This window comes from Bos indicus, chromosome X (genome assembly GCF_029378745.1).
Source record: "Bos indicus isolate NIAB-ARS_2022 breed Sahiwal x Tharparkar chromosome X, NIAB-ARS_B.indTharparkar_mat_pri_1.0, whole genome shotgun sequence".
Lineage (NCBI taxonomy): Eukaryota > Metazoa > Chordata > Mammalia > Artiodactyla > Bovidae > Bos > Bos indicus.
In genome coordinates this window covers 79,028,413-79,049,335 of record NC_091789.1, presented here as the reverse complement: position 1 = coordinate 79,049,335, position 20,923 = coordinate 79,028,413, and the positions used below count along the sequence as shown (strand labels likewise).

At 39.2% G+C, this 20,923-nt stretch overlaps 1 pseudogene; it reads left to right on the top strand.

Annotated features, from left to right (window-relative positions):
• The window catches only part of LOC139181536 (UV radiation resistance-associated gene protein pseudogene), a 35,410-nt pseudogene extending 17,436 nt beyond the window's left edge, over positions 1-17,974 (top strand).
• Positions 17,975-20,923: the final 2,949 nt, after the last annotated feature.

Below are 20,923 nucleotides of genomic sequence, written 5' to 3'. Positions count from 1 at the left end.
CCAATCACAAGCACCAGGAGGCAGACTGTAGAAGAGGAAATATGACCCTGCAACCTGTTGCAAAGTATACCACAAACAGTAACTTAGACAAAATGAGATGACAAAGAAATATGTTACAGATGAAGGAGCAAGGTAAAAACACACAAGACTTAATAAATGAAGAGGAAATAGGCAATCTACCTTAAAAAGTATTCGGAGTAATTATAGTAAAGATGATCCATTATCTTGGAGATAGAAAAAAGACATGGCTCAGGAAGATAAAAGACATTTTTAACAAGGGCCTAGAAAAACTAAAGAACAAGCAAACAGTGATGAAAAACACAATAACTGAGCTGAAAAGTGGACTAGAATGAATCAATAGCAGAATAACTAAGGCAGTAGAATGGATAAGTGAATTGGAAGGTAGAATGATAGAAATAATTGCTACAAAGTAGAAAAAAGAAAAAAATGAAAAGTAATGAGGGCAGTCTCAGAGACTTCTGGGATATTTTAAACACAGAGACATTCAAATAATAGAAGTCCCAGAAGAAAAAAAGGACTTTGAGAAAGCATTTGGAGATTATAAATGAAACTTCCATAACATGGGAAAGGAATTAATCAGCCAAGTCTGGAAAGTGCAGAGAGTCCCATACAGGATAAACCTGAGGAGAAACACACTGGGACTTATATTAATCAAACTAACAAAAAATAAATACAAAGAAATATATTAAAAGCAACAAGAGAAAAGCACAAGGGAATCCCCATAAGGTTAAGAGCTGGGGTTTTTTGGCAGAAACTCTGTAGACCAAAAGAAAATGGTTTAATATATTTAAAGAGATTAAAGAGAGAAAAACTACAACAAATATTAATATACCCAGCAAAGATCTCATTCAAATTTGATGGAGAAATCAAAACCATTACAAACAAGTGAAAGCTAAGATAATTTAGCACCACCAAATCAGATTTACAAGAAATGCTAGGCAGGAAGAAAAAGATCTACAAAAACAAAGTCAGAACAATTAAGAGGAACATACATATCAATAATTACCTTAAATGTAAAGGGATTAAAGTTTCAACCAAAGGACACAGACTGCCTGGATGAATATAGAAACAAGATCTGTACATATGCTGTTTAGAAGAAACACACACTTCGGATACATACAGATTGAAAATGAGGGGATGGAAAAAGATATTCCATGCAAATGGAAAAAAAAGAAAGTGGAAGTAACTATACTTATATCAGACAAAGTGAAAATTAAAGTCACTCAGTTATATCTGACTCTTTGCCATACCATGGACTATACAGTCCATGGAATTCTCCAGGCCAGAAAACTGGAGTGCCTTTCCCTTCTCCATGGGATTTTCCCAACCTAGGGATCAAAGCCAGGTCTACAACATTGCAGGCAGATTCTTTACCAGCTGAGCCACAAGGGAAGCCCAAGAAAACTGGAGTGGATGGCCTATCCCTTCTCCAATCCAGGAATCAAACCAGGGTCTCCTGCATTGCAAGAGGATTCTTTACTAACTGAGTTAAGAGGGAAGCCCATATCAGATAAAATAGACTTTAAGATAAAGACTGTTACAAGAGACTGGGCTTCCCAGGTGGTGCTAGTGGTAAAGAACCTGACTGCCAGTGTTAGAGACAGAAGAGACTTGTGTTCTATCTCTGGGTCAGGAAGATCCCCTGGAGAAGGAAATGGCAACTCACTCAAGTATTCTTGCCTGGGAAATCTCATAGACAGAGAAGCCTGGTGGGCTACAGTCCATACAGTTGCAAAGAGTCAGACATGACTTAGTGGTTAAGCACAAGAGATTAGGAAGGACACTATGAAATAATCAAGGGATAAAGCCAAAAAGGACATATAACAATTGTAAAAATATATTCAACAGACATAGGTACACCTCAATACATAAGGCAAATGTTAATAGTCATGAAAAGAGAAATCAACCATGATATAATAATAGTGGGAAACATTAACACCCTGCTTACAATAGTGGACAGATCAGACAGAATACAAATAAGGATACAAGCTTTAAATTACACATTAGACCAGATAGACTTAATTGATATTTATAGAGCATTCCATCTAAAAACATCAGAATACACTGTCTTCTCAAGTGCACATAGAACATTCTCCAGAATAGATCTCATCTTCGATAACAAATCAAGCCTTGGTAAATTAATGAAATTAAATCATATCAAGCATCTATTCTGATCACGATGCTATGAAATTAGATATCGATTACAGGGAAAAGACAAAAAAAAGAAAACTGTAAAAACATGGGGGAAAATAACTAAATAACTAAGAGATCACTGAAAAAATCAAATAAATATATATCTAGAAACAAATGACAATGGAAACAAGATAATAAAAAACCTATGGGATGCAGGAAAAACCATTTCAAGAAGGAACTATGTAACAATTCAATCCTACCTTAAGTAATAAGAAAAAAAAAAAAAAAACCTTCTAATAAACCTCCTAACCTTACACAGAAAACAATTAGAGAAAGAACAACAAAAACAAAAGACCCAAAGTTAGTAAAAGGAAAGAAATCACAAAGATCAGAACAGAAATAAAAAGAAAAAAAAAAATAGCAATGATCAATAAAAGTAAAATCTGGTTCTTTGAGAAGATAAACAAATGGATAAACCATTAGCCAGACTCGTCAAGAAAAAAAGAGAGAGGACTGAAATCAGTAACATTAGAAATGAAAAAGGAGAACACATAACTGACACCACAGAAATACAAAGGATCATAAAAGACTACTACAAACAACTATATACCAATAAAATGGACCACTTGGAAGAAATGGACAAATCCATAGGACAGTACAAACTTCCAAGACTCGACCAGAAGAAATAGAAAATATGAACAGACCAATCACAAGCATGGAAAGTGATACTGTGATTAAACATCTTCCAACAAACAAAAGCCCAGGACTAGATGTTTCTAGAGTTAAATTCTATCAAACATTTTGACAAGAGCTAACACCTATTCTTCTCAAACTCTTCAAAAAAAAAAAAAAAAAAACTATCACAGAGAAGAACACTCCCAGGCTCACTCTACAAGATCACCATCAGCATGATTAAAAAAATCAGACAAAGATATTACTGTAAAAGAAACTTAGAAGTCAATGTCACTGATGAACATAGACAAAAATTCCTCAAGAAAATACTAGCAAAGTGAACTAACAACACATTAAAAGGATCACGTACTATGGTCAAGTGGGGTTTATCCCAGGGATGCAAAAGTGGATTCTTCAATATATGCACATCAATCAATGTGATACACAATATTAACAAACTGAGGGATAAAAACCACAAGATCAACTCAGTGGGTGCAGAAAAAGCTTTTGAAAATATTCAACACCAATTTATTATATACAAAAAAATAACTCTCAAGAAAATGGGCATAGAGGGAACCTATCTCAACATAATGAAGGCCATATAAAAGAAACCCACAGCAAACATCATTCTCAATGGTGAAAAACTGAAAGCTTTTCCCCTAAGATCAGAAATGAACAAGGATGTCCACTCTCACCAGTATTATTCAACATAGTTTTGGAAGTCCTAGCCAGGACTATCAGACAACAAGAAGAAATAAAAAGAATCAAAAATGGAAAAAAAAAGAAGTAAAATTGTCATTGTTTGCAAATGACATGATACTGTATATAGAAAATTCTAAAGATGCCACCAGAAAACAACCAGAGCTAATAAATGAACCTAGTAAAGTGTCAGGATACAAAACTAATACACAGAAACCTCTTGCATTCCTATAACCTAACAACAAATATCAGAAAGTGAAATCATGGAAACAACCCCATTTGCATTCCAACAAAAGAATAAAATACCTAGGAATAAACCTACTTAAGGAGGTAAAAGACCAATAGTCATAAAACTGAAAGATACTGATGAAAGAAATCAAAGATGACACCATCAAATAGAGAAATATACCTGTTCTTGGACTGGAAGGATAAATATTGTGATAATAACTATCTTTCCCAAATCAATATAAAATTTCAATGTAGTTCAGTTCAGTCGCTCAGTCGTGTACGACTCCTTGTGACCCCATGAACCGCAGCACATCAGGCCTCTCTGTCCATCACCAACTCCCGGAGTCCACCCAAATCCATGTCCATCGAGTCGGTGATGCCATCCAACCATCTCATCCTCTGTTGTCCACTTCTCCTGCTGCCTTCAATCTGTCCCAACATCAGGGTCTTTTCAAATGAGTCAGTTCTTCACATCAGGTGGCCAAAGTATTGGAGTTTCAGCTTCAACATCAAACTTTCAAATGAACACCCAGGAATGATCTCTTTTAGGATGGACTGGTTGGATCTCCTTGCAGTCCAATGCACTCTCAAGAGTCTTCTCCAACACCACAGTTCAAAAGTATCAATTCTTTGGTGCCCAGCTTTCTATTTAGTCCACTCTCACATCCATGCATGACCAGTGGAAAAACCATAGCCTTGACTAGACAGACCTTTGTTGGCCAAGTAATGTCTCTGCTTTTTAATATGCTGTCTAGGTTGGTCATGGAGAAGGCAATGGCACCCTACTCCAGTACTCTTGCCTGGAAAATCCCATGGACAGACGAGCCTGGGGGCTGCTGTCCATGGGGTTGCACAGAGTCTGACACGACTGAAGCCACTTAGTATCAGCAGCGGCAGGTTGGTCATAACTTTCCTTCCAAGGACTAAGCGTCTTTTAATTTCATGGCTGCAGTCACCATCTGCAGTGATTTTGGAGCCCATAAAAATTAAGTCTGACACTGTTTCCACTGTTTCCCCATCTATTTGCCATGAAGTGATAGGACCAGATGCCATGATCTTAGTTTTCTGAATGTTGAGCTTTAAGCCAACTTTTTCACTCTCCTCCTTCACTTTCATCAAGAGACTCTTCAGTTCTTCTTCACTTTCTGCCATAAGGGTCGTGTCATCTGCATATCTGAGGTTATTGATATTTCTCCTGGCAATCTTGATTCCAGCTTGTGCTTCATCCAGCCCAGCCTTTCTCATGATGTACTCTGCATATAAATTAAATAATCAGGGTGACAAGATACAGCCTTGACATACTCCTTTTCCTATTTGGAACCAGTCTGTTGTTTCATGTCCAGTTCTAACTGTTGCTTCCTGACCTACATACAGGTTTCTCAAGAGGCAAGTCAGGTGGTCTGATATTCCCATCACTTTCAGAATTTTATACAGTTTGTTGTGATCCACACAGTCAAAGGCTTTGGCATAGTCAATAAAGCAGAAAGAGATGTTTTTCTGGAACTCTCCTGCCTTTTTGATGATCCAGTGGATGTTGGCAATTTGATCTCTGCTTCCTCTGTCTTTTCTAAAACCAGCTTTAACATCTGGAAGTTCATGGTTCATGTATTGCTGAAGCCTGGCTTGGAGAATTTTAAGCATTACTTTATTAGCATGTGAGATGAGCGCAATTGTGTAGTAGTTTGAGCATTCTTTGACCTTGCCTTTCTTTAGGTGACCTTTTCCAGTCCTGTGGCCACTGCTGAGTTTTCCAAATTTGATGGCAAATTGAGTGCAGCACTTTCACAGCATCATCCTTCAGGATTTGAAGTAGCTCAACTGGAATTCCATCGCCTCCACCAGCTTTGTTCGTAGTGATGCTTCCTAAGGCCCACTTGACTTCACATTCCAAGATGTCTGGCTCTAGGTGAGTGATCACACCATCATGATTATGTGGGTAGTGAAGATCTTTTTTGTACAGTTCTTCTGTGTATTCTTGCCACCTCTTCCTAATATGTTCTGCTTCTGTTAGGTCCATACCTTTTCTGTCCTTTCATTGTGCCCATCTTTGCATGAAATGTTCCCTTGGTATCTCTAATTTTCTTGAAGAGTTCTCTAGGCTTCCACATTCTATTGTTTTTCTCTATTTCTTTGCATTGATCATTAAGGAATGCTTTCTTATCTCTCCTTGCTATTCTTTGGAACTTTGCATTCAAATGGGTATATCTATCCTTTTCTCCTTTGCTTTTCACTTCCCTTCTTTTCACAGCTATTTGTAAGGCCTCCTCAGACATCCATTTTGCTTTTTTGCATTTCTTTTTCTTGGGAATGGTCTTGATTCCTGTCTCCTGAACAATGTCTTGAACCTACATCCATAGTTCATCAGGCACTTTGTCTATGAGTTCAAGTCCCTTAAATCTACTTCTCACTTCCACTGTATAGTCATAAGGGATTTGATTTAGGTCATACCTGAATGGCCAAATGGTTTTCTCCACTTTCTTCAATTTCAGTCTGTATTTGGCAATAAGGAGTTCATGATCTGAGCCACAGTCAGCTCCCGGTCTTGTTTTTACTGACGGTATAGAGTTTCTCTATCTTTGGCTTCAAAGAATATAATCCTTCTGATTTTGGTGTTGACCATCTGGTGATGTCCATGTGTAGAGTCTTCCCTTGTGTTGTTGGAAGAGGGTGTTTTCTATGACCAGTGTGTTCTCTTGAGAGAACTCTATTAGCCTTTGCTCTGTTTCATTCGGTACTCCAAGGTCAAATTTGACTGTTATTCCAGGGGTTTCTTGACTTCCTACTTTTGCATTCCAGGCCCTTATATTGAAAAGGACATCTTTTTTGGGTGTTAGTTCTAGAAGGTCTTGTAAGTCTTCATAGAACTGTTCAGCTTCAGTCTCTTCAGCATCATTGGTTGGGGCATAGGCTTGGATCACCATGATATTGAATGGTTTGCCTTGGAAATGAACAGAGATCATTCTGTTGTTTTTGAGATTGCATCCAAGTACTGCATTTTGGACTCTTATGTATTATGATGGCTACTCAATTTCTTCTAAGGGATTCCTGCTCACATAGTATAAATAATGGTCATCTGAGTTAAATTCACCCATTCCAGTCCATCTTAGTTCGCTGATTCCTAGAATGTTGATGTTCACTCTTGTCATCTCCTGTTTGACCACTTCCAATTTGCCTTCATTCATGGACCTAACATTCCAGGTTCCTATGCAACATTGCTCTTTACAGCATCCAACCTTGCTTCTTTCACCAATCCCATCCATAACTGGGTGTTGTTTTTGCTTTGGCTCCATCCCTTCATTCTTTCTTGATTTACTTCTCCACTGATCTCCAGTAGCATACTGAGCACCTACCAACCTGGGGAGTTCCTCTTTCAGTGTCCTATATTTTTGCCTTTTCATACTGTTTATGGGATTCTCAAGGAAAGAATACTGAAGTGGTTTGCCATTCCCTTCTCGAGTGGACCACATTCTGTCAGACCTCTCTCCACCATGACCCGTCCGTCTTGGGTGGCCCCACAGGGCATGGCTTAGTTTCATTGAGTTAGACCAGGCTCTGGTCCATGCGATCAGATTGGTTAATTGTCTGTGACTGTCGTTTCAGTCTGTCTGCCCTCTGATGCCCTCTCTCAGTGCCTGCTGTATTACTTGGTTTTCTCTTACTTTTGATGTGTGGTATCTCTTCACGGCTGCTCCAGCAAAGCGCAGCCACTGTTCCTTACCTTGGACTTTGGGTTCAAGCAATCTTTGTCAAATTACCAACTCCATTTTTCACATAATAAGCAGGAAAAAAATCACAGTTTTTATGGAAATACAAATAACCAAAATTAGCCAAAACTATCCTGAGAAAGAAAAACACAGCTGGAAGTATTCACAACTATCACTTCAAACTACACTATAAAACTACAGTCATCAAGACAGTATAGCCCTGTCAGAAAAATAGAAATATAGATAAATAGAACAGGATTAAAGCCCAGAGGAAAATCCAATGCTCAGTGGTCACCTAATCTATGACAGAGTTGGCAAGAATATACAACGGAGAAAAGACAGTCTTCTCAGTAGGTGTTTCTGGAAAACTTGACAGCTAAAATTAAAATAATGAAATTAGAACATACTCTAACACTATACATAAAAATAATCTCAAAGTGACTTAAAGACCTAACTAAAGGTAATGTCAGCACTCTAAATCTTTTCGAGGAAATCATTGGCAGAACACTCTTTGATATAAATCACAGAAGTTCTTTTTTGACCCACTTTCTAGATTAATGAAAATAAAAACAAATATAAAGAACTGGTATCTAATTAAACTTAACAGCTTTGCATAGTCAGTTGCATAGTCAGTTGCTCACATGTCTGACTGTTTGTGACCCCATGGACTGCTGCTCATCAGGCCTTCTTGCCCATCATCAACTCCTGGAGCCTGCTGAAACTCATGTCTATTGAATCGGTGATTCCATCCAACCATCTCATCCTCTGTCGTCCCCTTCTCCTCCTGCCTTCAATCTTTCCCAGCATCAGGGTCTTTTCAAATGAGTCAGCTATTTGCATCAGGTGGCCAAAGTATTAGAGTTTCAGCTTCAGCATCAGTTCTTCCAATGAATATTCAGGACTGATTTCCTTTAGGACTGACTGGTTGGATTTCCTTGCAGACCAAGGGACTCTCGAGAGTCTTCTCCAACACTACGATTGAAAAACATCAATTCTTTGGCCCTCAGCATTCTTTATAGTTCAACTCTCACATCCATACATGACTACTGGAGAAACCATAGCCTTGACTAGATGGACCTTTGGTGGCAAAATAATGTCTCTGTTTTTTAACATACTCTCTAGGTTGGTCATAACTTCTATTCCAAGGAGCAAGTTTCTTTTAATTTCATGGCTGCAGTCACCATCTGCAGTGATTTTGGAGCCCCCCTCCCAAAATAAAGTCTCTCACTGTTTCCATTGTTTCCCCATCTATTTGCCATGAAGTGATAGGACCAGATGCCATGATCTTAGTTTTCTGAATGTTGAGCTTTAAGCCAACTTTTTCACTCTCCTCCTTCACTTTCATCAAGAGACTCTTCAGTTCTTCTTCACTTTCTGCCATAAGGGTCGTGTCATCTGCATATCTGAGGTTATTGATATTTCTCCTGGCAATCTTGATTCCAGCTTGTGCTTCATCCAGCCCAGCCTTTCTCATGATGTACTCTGCATATAAGTTAAATAAGCAGGGTGACAATATACAGACTTGATATACTCCTTTAAAAAATCATTTTTGCCAGAGATAAATCCACGCACATATGGACATCTTATCTTTGACAAAGGAGGCAAGAATATGCAATGGATTAAAGACAATCTCTTTAACAAGTGGTGCTGGGAAAACTGGTCAATCACTTGTAAAAGAATGAAACTAGAGCACTTTCTAATACCATACACAAAAATAAACTCAAAATGGATTAAAGATCTAAATGTAAGACCAGAAACTATAAAACTCCTTGAGGAGAACATAGGCAAAACACTCTCCGACATACATCACAGCAGGATCCTCTATGACCCACCTCCCAGAATATTGGAAATAAAAACAAAAATAAACAAATGGGACCTAATTAAACTTAAAAGCTTTTGCGCAACAAAGGAAACTATAAGCAAGGTGAAAAGACAGCCTTCAGAATGGGAGAAAATAATAGCAAATGAAGCAACTGACAAACAACTAATCTCAAAAATATACAAGCAACTCCTACAGCTCAACTCCAGAAAAATAAATGACCCAATAAAAAAATGGGCCAAAGAACTAAATAGACATTTCTCCAAAGAAGACATACAGATGGCTAACAAACACATGAAAAGATGCTCAACATCACTCATTATCAGAGAACTGCAAATCAAAACCACAATGAGTTATCATTTCACACCAGTCAGAATGGCTGCAATCCAAAAGTCTACAAGCAATAAATGCTGGAGAGGGTGTGGAGAAAAGGGAACCCTCTTACACTGTTGGTCTGAATGCAAACTAGTACAGCCACTATGGAGAACAGTGTGGAGATTCCTTAAAAAACTGGAAATAGAACTGCCTTATGAACCAGCAACCCCACTGCTTGCATATACACTGAGGAAACCAGACTTGAAAGAGACACGTGTACCCCAGTGTTCATCACAACACTGTTTATAATAGCCAGGACATGGAAGCAACCTAGATGTCCATCAGCAGATGAATGGTAAGAAAGCTGTGGTACATATACACAATGGAGTATTACTCAGCCATTAAAAAGAATACATTTGAATCAGTTCTAATGAGGTGGATGAAACTGGAGCCTATTATACAGAGTGAAGTAAGCCAGAAAGAAAAACACCAATACAGTATACTAATGCATATATATGGGATTTAGAAAGATGGTAACAATAACCCTGTATACGAGACAGCAAAAGAGACACTGATATATAGAACTGTCTTTTGGACTCTGTGCGAGAGGGAGAGGGTGGGATGATTTGGGAGAATGGCATTGAAATATGTATAATATCACATATGAAACGAGTCACCAGTCCAGGTTCGATGCATGATACTGGATGCTTGGGGCTGGTGCACTGGGACGACCCAGAGGGATGGTATGGAGAGGAAGGAGAGAGGACGGTTCAGGATGGGGAACACATGTATACCTGTGGCAGATTCATTTTCATATATGGCAAAACCAATACAATATTGTAAAGTTAAATAAAATAAAATTTAAAAATAATTAAATAAAAGATTAAAAAAATGCAAAAAAAAAAAAAATCATTTTTGCCTAGTCACTGAAACCATAAACAAGAACAAAAGGTAAACCTCAGAATGGAAGGATATACTTGCAACTAAGCAACTGACAAGGGATTAATATACAAAATATACAAACAGCTCATGTATTTCAATATCAAAAGAAGCAAAAACCCATTTGAAAAATGACTGAAGAACTAAATAGACATTTCTATAAAAAAGTCATACAGATCGCCAACAAACATGAAAAGATTCTCAGTATCACTAATCATTAGAAAAATCCAAATCAAAACTACAGTGAGGTAACACCTCACAGCAGTCAGAATGGCTATCATCAAAAAATCTACAAAGAATAAATGCTAAAGAGGATGTGAAGAAAAGGTAACCCTCTTATACTCTTTGTGGGAATGTATATTGATATAGTTATTATGGAGAACAGTATTGAGGTTCCCTTAAAGGTAAAAAATAAAAATAAAAAGAACTACCATATGACTCAGAAAACCCACTCCTGGGCATATATCCTAATAAAACCATAATTCCACAAGATACATGTACTCCAATGTTCATTGCAGCACTAATTTCAATAATCAGGATATGGAGGCTACCTAAACGTTTATCAACACAGGAATCAAGAAAGAAGATGTGGTACATATATATAATGGAATATTATTCAGCCACAAAAAGAAACTAATTTGTACCATTTGTAGAGAGAGGTGGATGGACCTAGAGACTGTCATAGAGAGTGAAATAAGTCAGAAAGAGAAAAACAAATACCGTGTAATATTGCATATATGTGGAATTTACAAAAATGACATGGATGTACTTATTAACAAAGCTGAAATAAAGACAGAGATGTAGAAAAAAAAATGTGTGGATACCAAGTTGGGAAGTGTGGTGGGTTGAACTGGAAGACTGTGACTGATGTATATACCCTACCATATATAAAATAGATAACTAATGAGAATGAAGTTTATAACACAGGGTAATCTACTCAATGCTCTGTAGGTACCAAAATATGAAGGAAACCCTTCCTGTACATAGGAAACCCATCCTATGTATAAAAGAATGTATACATATAGTGGACTCACTTTCTTGTACAGCAGAAACAAACTCAATTTTGTAAAGCAACAACAATTCAGTAAAAATTAAAGAAATTTATTCAAAACATTAATGCAAAAAGTTGGTAGCAAAACATTGTGCACATTACAATTTTAGTTTTGTTTATATAATTAATGGGGAAAAAAGCACACCAGAGTTGTAATAGTGATTATCTCAGAGCACAAATAACTTTCCTTTCTGTGCTTTTATGCATTTTTAAAATTGTTTTACTATAATATTCTTAATGGACTCCAGTTCAGTTCAGTTACCTAGTCATGTCTGACTCTTTATGAACCCATGCATTGCAGCACACCAGGCATCACCAATTAGCTTGCTCAAACTCAAGGCCATCGTCAGTGATGCCATCTAAACATCTCATCCTCAGTCATCCTCTTCTCCTCCTGCCTTCACTTTCCCAGCATCAGTGTGCTTTCCAGTGAGTCAGTTCTTTGCATCATGTGGCCAAAGTATTGGAGTTTCAGCTTCAGCAACAGTTCTTCCAAAGAATATTCAGGACTGATTTCCTTTAGGATTGACTGGTTTGATCTCCTTGCAGTTCCAGGGATTCTCAAGAGTCTTCTCCAACATCACACTTCAAAAGGATCAATTCTTCACCATTCAGCTTTCTTTATAGTCCAACTCTCACATACATACATGACTATTAGAAAAACCATAGCTTTGACTGGACAGACCTTTTTTGGTAAAGTAATGTCTCTGTTTTTTAAGAGCCTGTCTAGGTTGGTCGTATCTTTTCTTCCAAGGAACCAGCGTCTTTTAATTTCATGGCTGCAGTCACCATCTGCAGTAATTTTGGAGCCCCCCCCCCCAATAAAATCTGCCACTATTTCCATTGTTTCCTCATCTATTTGCCATGAAGTGATGGGACCAGATGCCATGATCTTAGTTTTTTGAATGTTGGGTTTTAAGTCAGCTTTTTTTGCTCTTCTCTTTCACTTTCGTCAAGAGGCTCTTTAGTTCTTCACTTTCTGCCATAAAGGTGGTGTTATCTGCACATCTGAGATTATTGATATTTCTCCTGGCAATCTTGATTCCAGCTTGTGGTTCATCCAGCCTGGTATTTTTCATGATGTATTCCGCATACAAGTTAAATAAGCAGGGTGACAATATACAGCCTTGACGTAATTCTTTCCCAATTTGGAACCAGCCCATTGTTCCATGTCGAGTTCTAACTGTTGCTTCTTGACCTGCATACCAATTTCTCAGAAGATAGGTAAGGTGGTCTCGTATTCCCATCTTTTGAAGAATTTTCCACAATTTATTGTTATCCACACAGTCAAAGGCTTTGGTGTAGTCAATAAACCAAAAGTAGATTTTTTTTTTTTCTGGAACTCTCTTGCTTTTTTGATGATCCAATGGATGTTAGCAATTTATTTTTGGTTCCTCTGCCTTTTCTAAAACCAGCTTGAACATCTGGAGGTTCATGGTTTATGTACTGTTGAAGTCTGGCTTGGAGAATTTTGAGCATTACTTTGCTAGTATGTGAGATTAATGCAATTGTGTGATAGTTTGAACATCCTTTGACATTGCTTTTCTTTGGGATTGGAATGAAAACTGACCTTTTCCAGTCCTGCGATCACTGCTGAGGTTTCCAAATATGCTGGCATATTGAATGCAGCACTTTCACAGCATCATCTTTTAGGATTTGAAATAGTTCAACTGGAATTCCATCACCTCCACTAGCTTTGTTCATAGTGATGCTTCCTAAGGCCCACTTGACTTCGCATTCCAGTATGTCTTATCTGGGTCATTAAGATCTTTCTTTTTAATAGTTCTGTGTATTCTTACCAACTCTCCTTAGTATCTTGCCACTTCACCTTAATATCCTCTTCTTCTTTTAGGTTCATACCGTTTCTGTCCTTTATTATGCCCGTCTTTGCATGAAATGTTACCTTAGTATCTCTGATTTTCTTGAACAGATCGCTCATCTTTCCCATTCTGTTGTTTTCCACTATATATTTGTTTGCTTTGTTTACTCTGGAAAGTTTCTTATCTCTCCTTGCTATTCTTTGGAACTGTTCATTCAAATGGAAATGTCATTCCTTTTCTCATTTGCCTTTCATTTCTCTTTTCTCAGTTATTTGTAAGACCTCCTTTGACAACTGTTTTGCGTTTTTGCACGTCTTTTTCCTGGGGATGGTCTTGATCACCACCTCCTGCACAAGGTCACAAACTTTCATTTATAGTTCTTCAGGCACTGTATCTACAGGGCGAATCCCTTGAATCTATTTGTCACTTCCACTGTATACTCATAAGGGATTTGATTTAGATCATACCTGAATCTTCTAGCAGATTTCTCTACTTTCTTCAATTTAAATCTGAATTTTGCACTGAGGAGTTCATGATTTGAGCCACAGTCCACTCCTGGTCTTTTCTGTTTGTTTGTTTTGGCTGACTGTATAGTGTTTCTCCATTTTTGGCTGCAAAGAATATAATTGATCTGATTTCCGTATTGACCATCTGGTGACGTCCATGTGTAGAGTCATCTCTTTTGTTGTTAGAAGTGGGTGTTTGTTATTACCAGTGCCTTCTATTGGCAAAACTCTGTTAGCTTTTGCCATGCTTCATTCAAGGCAAAAGACCAAACTTGCCTATTACTTCAGGTATCTCTTGACTTTCCTACTTTTCCATTCCATTTGTTGTTGGTGGTGGTGGTGCTGTTAGTTCTAGAAGGTCTTGTAGATCATCATGGAACTGTTCAATTCATCTCCTTCAGCCTTAGTGTTTGGGGCATAGACTTGGATTAGTGTGATATTGAATGGTTTGCATTGGAAATGAACAGAGATCAGTCTGTCATTTTTGAGACTGCAACCAAGTCCTGCATTTTAGAACCGTTTGTTGACTATGAGGGCTACTCCATTTCTTCTAAGGGATTCTTGCCCACAGTAGTAGATATAATGGTCATCTGTATTAAATTCGCATATTTTGGTCCATTTTAGTTCACTGATTCCTAAAATGTTGATGTTCACTATTGCTACTCCTGTTTGACCATTCCCAATTTACCTTGATTCATGGACCTAAAATTCCAGGTTATTATGCAATACTGTTCTTTACAGCATCAGACATTACTTCCATCACCAGTCACATCCACACCTGGGCATTTCCACTTTGGCTCTGTCTCTTCGTTCTTTGTGGAGTAATTTCTCCACTCTTCTCCAGTAGCATATTGGGCATCTACTGACCTGGGAAGTTTCATCTTTAGGTGTCACATCTTTTTTATTTTCATACAGTTCTTGGGGTTCTCAAGGCAAGAATACTGAAGTAGTTTGCTATTCCATTCTCATTCTCACGTTTTATCAGAACTCTACCATGACCACTCAGTCTTGATAGCCCTACAGGGAATGGCTCATGGTTTCATTGAGCTAGACAAGGATGAAGCAGGGCAAATGCTAATAGAGTTCTACCAAGAGAACACACTGGTCATAGCAAACACTCTCTTCCAACGACACAAGAGAAGACTCTACACATGGACATCACCAGATGGTCAACACCAAAATCAGATTGATTATATTCTTTGCAGCCAAAGAAGGAGAAACTCTATACAGTCAGCAAAAACAAGACCAGGAGCTGACTGTGGCTCAGATCATGAACTCCTTATTGCCAAATTCAGACTGAAATTGAAGAAAGTGGAGAAAACCACTCGGCCATTCAGATATGACCTAAATCATATCCCTTATGACTATACAGTGGAAGTGAGAAATAGATTTAAGGGACTAGATCTGATAGACAGAGTGCCTGATGAACTATGGATGGAGGTTCATGACATTGTACAGGAGACAGGAATCAAGACCATCCCCAAGAAAAAGAAATCCAAAAAAGCAAAATGGTTGTCTGAAGAGGCCTTACAAATAGCTGTGAAAAGAAGGGAAGCAAAAAGCAAAGGAGAAAAAGAAAGATATACCCATTTGAATGCAGAGTTCCAAAGAATAGCAAGGAGAGATAAGAAAGACTTCCTCAGCCATCAATGCAAATAATTAGAGGAAAACAATAGAATGGGAAAGACTAGAGGTCTCTTCAAGAAAATTAGAGATACCAAGGGAACATTTCATGCAAACATGGGCTCAATAAAGGACAGAAATGGTAGGGACCTAACAGAAGCAGAAGATATTAAGAAGAGGTGGCAAGAATACACAGAAGAACTGTACAAAAAAGATCTTCAGCGTTGGTCCGGGGCCCACTCCCCCCACTGCCCATGGGCCGGGCCGCCACGCCCCCGACAGGTTCTTCTGTGGGGGCCCTGCATGTGGAGCTGTCATCTCAGCAGTGGCATCTTCAGAACATTGCTGCCTGGAACATTGTTAATAGCCATCAGCTCCTTGATACCTACTTCACACTTCACTTGTGTAACAGTGAAAAGGTATACAAAGAATTTTATAGGAGTGAAGTGATTAAGAATTTCTTGAATACAATATGGTGGAGTCTTGATTTTGGAATAATGCCAGACTGTCTGGATACATCTGTGTCTTGTTTTGTGGTAAAGATATGGGGTGGAAAGGAGGACATCTACCAGCTGTTGACTGAATGGAAATCTGTTTGGACTGGTTTAAATACCTGGGTCAGCAGATTCATGCCCGCAACCAGAATGAAATAAATCTGGGGCTGAATGATGGCTAATATGGTGCTGCATTTGAACATAAGGGTTATTCAAATGCTCAGAAGAATATTCGTCATCAGGTGTATCAGAACTGTGTTTGAAATTCTTATGATGTCTTCTCTTTGCTGCAGCTTCATAGAGCCCAGTGTGCAATTAAACAGACTCAGGTAACTTCAGAAAATTGGAAAGGGAATTGACGAAAAAACTAAAACTCACATCTACAAGCAATGGGCTGAAAAAAGAAAGTGAGTGTCTGCAATTAAAAATTTTGGTGCTTCGAAATGAACTGGAAAGACAGAAGAAAGCTTTGGGACAGGAAGTAGTCTTGCTGCATAAAGAAAAAATTGCATTACAGAACAAAGGAAGTACATTTTCAGCTGAGCACCTCAAGCTTCAACTCCAAAAGGAATCCCTAAATGAGTTGAGAAAGGAGTGCACTGTGAAAAGAGAACTCTTTCTGAAGACTAATGCTCAGTTGACAATTCGTTGCAGGCAGTTACTATCTGAGCTTTCCTACATTTACCCTATTGATTTGAATGAGCATAAAGATTACTTTGTATGTGGTGTCAAGTTGCCCAATTCTGAGGACTTCCAAGCAAAAGATGATGGAGGCATTGCTGTTGCCCTTGGTTATACTGCACATATGGTATCCATGATCTCCTTTTTCCTACAAGTGCCCATCCTGTAATTCATAAGGGATCTAGATCAACAATCAATGATAATATTAATGACAAGCTGACTGAAAAGGAGAGAGAGTTTCGATTATGCGCAAAAGGAAGAGAGAAGTTGCAGTTTGATTACGGTGTCTATCTTCTGAAACAAAAATAGAGCACAGCTAAGATATCAACATGAACTAGGGACTCCAGACTTGAGGCAAACCCTTTCTAACCTGAAAAACTTCATGGAGCATGGACTAACGGTCAGGTGTGACAGACATCACACCTCCAGTGCAAACCCTGTTCCAAAGAGACAAAACTCCATATTTGGGGTGCAGATGTAGGTTTCTCTGGGGGAATCCCTTCACCAGACAAAGGATACTGGAAACGGGCCAGCTCAGAGAGTGAGAGAGTCCAGTACAGAACCCCTCCCCCCAGTCATAACTCTGCACTCGTCCAGCCTGTGACCCTTGTGCCCTCCACAGGAGAATCTGACAGAAAGACAGCATCTGTCTTCCTCCTTGGACACCTCCTTGGACCTCTCCAAAGAAAACAAGAAAAAAAAAAAGGGGGGGGTAGATCTGGGTGACAGCTTAAATGGAGGCCACATGAGTGTGAAAACTAGCCAGGAGCAAGGACAAGCCCTCTCGGGGCCTCCGGCCACAATCAACAGCACCCTCCTGCCCAGTGAGTAGGCCAGCTTGTCTGGCGCCCAGCTCCCCGGGGGCTTCCACCCAGTCTCGGAAGCTGTGCTCTGCTTCACCGTGGAACAAGCAGAAGAGATCATTGGAATGGAAGCCACAGGCTTCACCTCAGGCGATCAGCTGGAAGCATTTAACTGCATCCCCGTGGACAGTGCTGTGGCAGTGGAGTGTGATGAACAAGTTCTGGGAGAGTTTGAAGAGTTCTCCCGAAGGATCTATGCACTGAACGAAAATGTATCCAGCTTCCGCAGGCCACGTAGGAGTTCTGATAAGTGAAGCAAGCGGACAGATGGTAGGACCAGGATGGAGTCACTGCTTGAAATGAGGATAAAGCTGCACTGGTTACCCTTTGTAGTAATTATGACACAAAATGAATATTAATGGAGGATATTCCTCAGAAAAATAGACTTTGTGAATCAAGGAGGGACTCAGGATCATTGTCTATCAATGGGCCAGATAAAGTTAGATTTTGCTTGCAAGATTTTGCTTTTCAGGCCTGACAATTGTTTTAAGGCAAAAGTCACTCTCTAGCTTGAGTCACCTTATAAGCATTTGTCTGCTTTTTTATTTACACTTATATGTTATCCTCAGAGGGAAGATGATAATATATAGATAATATAATGAACTAGCCTTTAGATTTTCATTGGATTTGCCCTCACCATAGTTTATGAAACTTTTGGGAAAATTGAATATTCAGTAAAAGGTCTCCACCATTGACTGAAGAATCTTTGGCCATCCATTAGGTTGATGTGTAAGAAGCACAGTGGTCTCCTATAAAAGGCCCATTGGCCTCTGCCCCCAAGCTCCACAGTCAACCCAGCTGTTATGCCATTGGGGCAGTAGATGCCTTGTGCATCCTGACCCCAGAGAACATCACATTTGCTGGTTCTTTAATGCAGTTGCCATGACCTTCCACCTCTTTCAGTCAGCCATAACTTTGATGCAGCCCTCAGATTATATGAAAAACCTCACCTCTGGAGGATCCTAGGGGACCCTCAAGGACACTCCCCCCAAGGTTACTATAGTCAGACTGTATCAAGTTCCCTCTGGGGGCCAAAGTTTTTATGTGGGTAGATGCTGTTGTCAAAAACTGGGTGTGCTTTCTGGCAATGTTCACTGTATAGAAATCCCTATATGTAAATCCCATGTCAATTTATTAAATTTCAGTGGAAAGGAGGCATTGTGTATGATGAAATATGCGTAGGGAGTCAGGCTGTCCAGTGTGAAAAATGCAAGGCAGTTGATTTAGTTGGATTCAGAGACTAGATGAGGGATAGAATACTATTGGTATGTGTGCAATTACATAAATATTAAATTATGTTTTTGAAGTCCACTTTCATTTCTGGAGCTCAGATTTCATTTGCTATTGCTGTATATTTTATATACCCAAGGGCATTACCTCAGGGTTGCAAGCAGTTTAAGGAGATTTTATGCTTATATCCATGTATTAAATAGAAGAATAAAAATTGAGTTTACTTGAAAAAAAGAATCTTCATGACCCAGATAATCACAATGGTGTGATCACTCACCTAGAGCCAGACATCCTGGAATGTGAAGTCAAGTGGGCCTTAGGAAGCATCGCTACAAACAAAGTTAGTGGAGGTGATGGAATTCTAGTTGAACTAGTTCAAATCCTAAAAGATGATGCTGTGAAAGAGCTGCACTCAATATGCCAGCAAATTTGGGAAACTCAGCAGTGGCCACAGGACTGGAAAAGGTCAGTTTTCATTCCAATCCCAAAGTAAGGCAATGCCAAAGAATGCTCAAACTACCACACAATTGCACTCAGCTCACATGCTAGTAAAGTAATGTTCAAAATTCTCCAAGCCAGGCTTCAGCAATACATGAGCCGTCAACTTCCAGATGTTCAAGCTGGTTTTAGAAAAGGCAGAGGAAGCAGAGATTAAATTGCCAACATCCACTGGATCATCAAAAAGTAAGGGAGTTCCAGAAAGACATCTATTTCTGCTTTATTGATTATGGAAAAGCATTTGACTGTATGGAACACAATAAACTGTGGAAAATTCTGAAAGAGATGGAAATACTAGACCACCTGACCTGCCTCTTGAGAAACCTGTATGCAGGTCAGGAAGCAACAGTTAGAACTGGACATGGAACAGCAGACTGGTTCCAAATAGGAAAAGGAGTACATCAAGGCTTCATATTGTCACCCTGCTTATTTAACTTATATGCAGAGTACATCATAAGAAATGCTGGGCTGGAGGAAGCACAATCTGGAATCAAGATTGCCGGGAGAAATATCAATAACCTCAGATATGCAGATGACACCACCCTTATGGTAGAAAGTGAAGAAGAAATAAAGAGCCTCTTGATGAAAGTGAAAGAGAAGAGTGAAAATGTTGGCTTAAAGCTCAACATTCAGAAAACTAAGATCACAGAATCCAGTCCCATCACTTCATAGAAAATAGATGGGGAAACAGTGGAAACAGTGTCAGACTTTATTTTTCTGGGCTCCAAAATCACTGCAGATGGTGATTGCAGCCATGAAATTAAAAGATGCTTACTCCTTGTAAGCAAAATTATGACCAACCTAGACAGCATATTAAAAAGCAGAGACATTACTTTGCCAACAAAGGTCCATCTAGTCAAGGCTATGGTTTTTCCTGTGGCCATGTATGGATGTGAGAGTTGGACTATAAAGAAAGCTGAGCACTGAAGAATTGATGCTTTTGAACTGTGGTGTTGGAGAAGACTCTTGAGAGTCCCTTGGACTGCAAGGAGATCCAACCAGTCCATCCTAAAGGAGATCAGTCCTGTGTGTTCACTGGAAGGACTGATGTTGAAGCTGAAACTACAATACTTTGGCCACCTATTGCAAAGAGCTGACTCATTTGAAAAGACCCTGATGCTGGGAAAGATTGAGGGCTGGAGGAGAAGGGGACGACAGAGGATGAGATGGTTAGATGGCATCACTGACTTGATAGACATGGGTTTGGGTGGACTCTGGGAGTTGGTGATGGACAGGCAGGCCTGGCGTGCGGCGATTCATGGGGTCACAAAGAGTCGGACACGACTAAGAGACTGAACTGAAATGAACTGAGACAAGGATATGATCCATGTGATCTGTTTGGTTAAATTTCTACGATTGTGATTTTCATTCTGTCTGTCCTCTGATTAATAAGGATTAAAGGCTTGTGGAAGCTTCTTGATGACAGGGACTCTCTGTGGTTAATCTGGGTCTTGCTCTGATGGGCGGGATCATGCTCAGTAAATCTTCAAAGCAATTTTCTGTTGATGGGTGAGGCTGTGTTTCCTCCTTGCACTTTGGCCTGAGACCAAATTATGGTATGGGTAATGGTGGTAAATGCCAACCTACTTCAAACGGATTTATGCCAGCATGCTGCAGCTCCCAGAAT